Raw genomic sequence first — 6,118 nt, 5'->3', positions numbered from 1 at the left:
AGATGGTTTTCTTGTGCTGGGCTCGTCCATCTCCTCAAGAACAGAAGGCCTGCATCAACAAGTATGACAACTTCAATTTGACTGAAGTCTTGTGTCAATGAAATGAAATCTTTATTGTTAGATTTTCTAATCTAAACTGATGTCCGATGTTTATCATTAGGTCATGTGCATTCAACTATGACGCTAAATTCAGAGGACCTACTGCTAAGCCCCTGTCTTGCCTCCAAGAAGATAAAGAGCTCTCAAAAGATGGTTTCTTACTAAACCATGCGCGTGTTAGTTGGCTCTGGTCTTGAGACTTTTTAAAAGGGTAAAAGCGCTCTACAAACTTGGAGGTGCGTGGATTTTTTATTTTTTATTTTTAGAGTTAGAAAATTTTAATTAGGGAAATCCAAATTCTAAGATTAATATGATTATTGCAGGCATTTTGGATTGGATTGGGCATTTGTTGATTCTAAGACTCCAATTCAGAATGGAGTCAAGTTCTGTGTTTGTCTCAAGGAGTTTCTTCCATGGATGATGATGCCACTTCAGGTTGTGTATGTAAATGACAAGAGAGAGGCTAACAAGGCCATGATGTCATTTGGTTTTGGAAGCGGTACCCTTCAAGGTCACCTACTGGTTTGTGCCTTTTCATATGTTACTCATATTTTATAGCTATGAACCTTTAAGGTTGTTTCCATACATTTCTGTTTCCATATTTTTAGAAATAGAGATCAGAATTTAGGTTGGAAGGAATGGTTTTAACAATGGCTGTGACTGGATGACTTGAGATTTATTTTCCTAATAGTATTTTTCATAAGAGTTGCCAGTGGTCCTTGGATCAGGTGGCCCCTTTTTCCACGTAGTTTCTCTCTCTGTCTCTCTCTTGTTTGCTCACTATTTGTTTTAATGTTTGGCACTTTGGAAGATTTGTTCCATATCTTAGACATGACTTATCATCGTGTCTGTGGAGATCTAATCATTTATTTATCCATTTTTGGCTCTGATGCCCCAAAACATCAACCATTTTCTAATTGTGTGTTGGACTGCCAAACACTTACTTGCAACTTCTTTAAAATAGAATTATTTGTTATTATATGTTAGATCATAACATATCCAAGTTGGCCTGGTATAGATGTGATAGTTTGGTCGAAAGATCCTGCACTTGCTTTGGTGTCTGTTATCTTGCAAATTCAAGCTCTTGCAATTGCATGGCATATATAAATGTGATAGTTTTGTCCGAAAATCCATTACTTCCATTGTCTCTGCATCATCTGGACATGCTAATGAAGTAACCTGCTGCAGTTGATCTATTATATGTGGGAGATTTTCTATTCATACTACATGGCATATTCTAAGAGCTGGTCAATTTTTATTTTTATTTTCATTTTATAGAGTCCTGAGATTAGATTTTTTTATCTTTTCTTCAATGAAGTCTCTGTTTTAAATTCTTGCATGTGATTTTTCACCTTGTTTAACACTTTTATTAATTTTTGTTGTGTTAAACCTGCTTGAATTTGATGAACCCTTGCTGACACTAATATGTGTCATGGAAATTTGGTGGATTGCAGCCTGCAGGCTGGTGGATTGCATAGCGTGTTGGACACGCTGAAGAGAAAAGAAGAAAAGGAAAGAAAGGCCATTCGGCCTTGTAGTGTGCTGAAGCAGAAATAGAGAGCCACATTCGGCCAGTGTGTGTGAGTTTCAAAGAGAGCAAAACACAAAGAGATATTCAGCCATTTTGAGAGGTGCAGTCCGTGTGAAGAAATAGAGAGAAACACAGTGAGAGTGTGAGAGATTGAAAAAGAAAAAGGAGACTTTTTTCTTTGCTCAAGTTGCATACAAGGAAGATAAATTGGTGGAGTTCTCATGGAGTTCTTGAGCGCTACAACTATGGAGAGTTGGAGTATTTAGAGGAAGATTTTACTACTGGGTTTGTGGTGAGATTGTATTTACTCCTTGAGATTTATTTATTGTATATCCAATTTATTGTAGACTCAAATTTAGCATAAACTTGATAATTGTAATCTCTATTTCATAGTGGATATTTTTTGGAGCTGCCCTATGGTTTTTCCCTCTACACTAGAGGGTTTTCCACGTAAGATTTAGTATTCTTGTGTGATTGTGTTTATGTGGTGCTTGCTGGAATTTTTTTGTTTCCATATTATTGCTATTGCTTGATAGTTATATATTTTAATTCACACATAGACATAGAGGGGACTAGGATTTTTTTCCCAACAATCCATATGTAATGCTAAGGCAAAAGTATTTTGCTCGTCAATCTATCCATGCAGTTCTGAAACATATGACTGCTTCACAACCCTAATGTAAAAGCAAATGTAAATGAAAACTTGTCTTACAAAGACTTCATGTGTTCTTCACTTATATAATTCTAGCAAACTATGCCATTTTGCTGTGTTGATGCATTATGATGATTGTTGATAACCCACTTTACTTCCCTTAATTTTTGAAAAAATTATTTGAAGAGAATCGTTTTAACACGATGACTTCATTATGAAAACACTAGCAAACTATATTTTATCGAGGTCAAATATAGACAACAAGGATTAAGAACCTTAAGAAAAATACCGTTTTCCTTAAAACAGGACTATAATTTAGGGGAAGCTTAAAACTGTTTTGGCAGGTGGGAAATAAAAGGAAAGCAGAAAAATGAATGGAAAAGAACAGGAAGGTATAGCTTATGATAATTGCTTTAAACAACAGCAGACAGGACCTAAAGCTTATCAACTTGAAAAATGACAAATAAAAGAAGAAATCAAATTTTCAAGCAACATGGATTATCAAATGACAAGAATCAACCACTATGTCAGGCTGATACCTGATTAATATCACAATCAATAAACAAAGTAACACAGGAGACATCACAATTAAAGCTAAATTCACAAAAGACACACTAACATAGAGCAGTTCAAGGGCACTACCATCTCTTGCTAAATTAATTAAAAAAGAAAACCACCATGTAAAAATTTACTTAAACTCAACATATAGATGAATGTTTTGAGCTAAGCCAAGATGGAGGAGGCCAAAACAGATGCCACTGATCTTGGAAATCTACAATCTTGCCAGTCTTCTGATTCTCAAAGTAGAAGCCACCAATGTCATTTCATACAATTCCGTTACATCCAGAGAATTCTTTAGCTGAAACAGAGAAGGAACAGTTTATACCCAAAATAAAAACTTGATCACCCAAAGTCTTGACCAACTATCCACTCGAGGTTGAGTTAGTCGGATTGGGTGGGTCTCTATCTGTGGACCGCTCAGCTAAACAAACCAAATATGCAATAACCATTTTTATCGCCCTCTTTCCTCTTCTTCTTGCCAATTTTTTTTTCTTCTTCCTTTTATTTGCATCAGGTACAACGAATAATAATGCAATCCCTCCTACCGCTGCAAAAAATAAGTACCATGCGAAAGCTCGCTTGATATCAATATTTTTCTCCCCATCTTTAAATAAGATCAAAATGGTTAGGCCGTTGAGAAGGTTGTTGACAAACGAAGCCGCAGCCCCTCCAAAGCATAAGTCCTCCTCATTATAGATCTTGACATTAAACAACTCCGGGATGGCGTCGAATCCAACTGTATAGAATATCACGTACAGTTGAAAAATTACAAACAAAATAAGATTTCCCTCCTTTTTAGAAGAACCTACGAATTCTAAAATTGAAACCAATGCGAATAGATCCAGGGTTATGAAGGCTAAAAAACAGACCATTGTTTTCTTTAGTCCAAATTTTTTTATGACATAGAATTCAATCATCATGGACGCAAAACCTACAAATACTGAAGACATAAATTCGAACTCTTTTCGTATTTCAGTTTTTTCAAGACAGCCTTTAATGGAATGGATGACCAATTGGTGGCCCAAAAGTTGGGAAACGATGATTGGAACAAGTCCTTTAATTAGAGACGAAAGAGTTTTTCCATTTCGTATCGATTTCAGTGAAGAACTCGACCCACTTCGCTTGACGTGGTACTGATTCTTGAGTTGAGTAAATTGGTATGCCACCTCATTATCAAGGTACCTCCTTTCTATGGCTCTAAGGGCATGTACCTGCTTGCCCTGCGACCCAAAAAAAAAAAGACAAACAAACAAAAGTCATAATTTAAATAAATAAAAAAATGCGTAAAATTTACATAATTTGTTAATGTAATATAATGTAAAATAGATAATCTGACGTGAAGTATTATGAAAAGTGAGTATGTAAAATAATATATATTTTTAAAGTAAGTTCTAATTCTAATATAGATAAAAAATTTTGTATGAACCGATAAAAAAATGATCTTACGAGCCAAGAACATCACTGAACGTGTCAAGGGGTACCTATTTAAATAACTAAATATAACCATTCTCTCTTAAAAAAATTATACATTTTCTTTTTCATTTCTCACTAATAAATTCTTAATAAAAAATTTGAGCAAAAAACCAAATAAATTTTTATTCCAATCATTAAACATAAAATAGGATTAATACCTGTATCATAAAATCTCTCGGAGAAAGATCTAAATAGTAGAGTCCACAAAAGTGTATGACTGGCAGGATAACGGTAAGACAAGTTGTCGCCACTTGATCAGTATACATTATCTTCAAGTAATAATGCACTGCAGGACCCATGATCATGATGAAACTACTGAATATTATGATGCCATCGCTCAACTTTGAAGAAGATTCCTCCTTAATATACAAGGGAATACTCATTAGGGAAATTCCCGAACCCAGGCAGATTGTAATTTGCCCAATCTGCGGTACAAAAGAGACTCCCTTCATGAGTATGAACATAGAACCAAAGAAGTTGATCAAGTCTGTTAACAGCAGTGAACACCTTGCTGATTTTTTGTGATTAATGAAACCACTTGCCACGGAACCAATGAGGGCAGCAATTATCATGAGCCATGATTGTGTGGTGCTATCAACACCCAAATCCGATATAGGCTGTGCCAACAATACTAACAACGGAGCATAATTAAATGTTAGCATTTAATTTAATTTTTTTTTCTTGAAGTAGAATTTAAAATCAAAGTAAGGCTCACTCACCCGCACATACAGAGAGGATAAAGGAGCTTACGCATCCGCATAATGCGGGAGCTAGGTTATAGGGTCTTTTGATGATGTACTCTAAGCAATTTACCATTTTTCCCTAACAAATTTTTTTTATTTCTTGTTTATTTATAAGCTTTAGTTTATCAACCACATAGAATTTTGTTACAACTTTTAGTTTGTAATGAGTGAACACAAAACCTTTGTTTCTTTGCTAACCGTTTATGATTGTCGTTGGACCACAATTTTTGTCACAAATTGTAACGTGGTACTATAAGTGTTAGAGAAAAAAATAGTAAATTCATAAAAAATTAAAAATAGGAAAAAATTGTTGCGGTCCTAAAACCACTACACATTCCGTGAGATAAGGTCCATAAGGTTGAGTTTTATTCAGTAAATAACAAAATTTAGTTACAAAATTAGTTATAACTTAAGGTTACAACTTCCATTAACAAAAAACTAATATTATTACATATTTTGAAAACCTAACCGTTGGAACATGTTCTTTACACTCTTAATACACATGTCAAATTTTGTGTCAATTAGATATTATTACTATATGATCTATAAGTTTATATTTTATGCATAATTTTTTAAATTACAAAAACTTGTAATTTAAACAATTTATTGATGACATAATTATTGATCTTTAATTTTTTAGAAATTTTGCAAGCATATAAGATATAAGAAGAAAATGTATACAATGATGGATTTTTTAAAATTCATCTCCAATAAAAAGACATTGAGTTTATTAATTAATTAACAAGTTTTGAAATATTAGAAAAAAAAATCTTATAAAAAAAATTGGACTTTCAAGCCCAATATCCATACATCAACCTATTCAAAACTTCAAGCAAATAGAAACTTCTATTTGTTTAACAAGCTGTCCAATTACATGGGCAAGCTTAAACTTTAATTATTTAACTAGCAACTTGTTAAATGTCCAATTGTCTATCTATCAAATATTCATATTAATTAAAAAAAAAAAAATCCAACTATGCAGATTAAAAATTCATATTTCATATGCATAATCTTACATAAAACTTCATATTCATACATGGTGAATGAAATAAGATACCT

Source organism: Quercus suber, unplaced genomic scaffold (genome assembly GCF_002906115.3).
Source record: "Quercus suber isolate HL8 unplaced genomic scaffold, Cork oak 2.0 scaffold_476, whole genome shotgun sequence".
In the NCBI taxonomy this organism is placed as follows: Eukaryota; Viridiplantae; Streptophyta; class Magnoliopsida; order Fagales; family Fagaceae; genus Quercus; species Quercus suber.
This window is presented reverse-complemented; position numbering follows the sequence as displayed.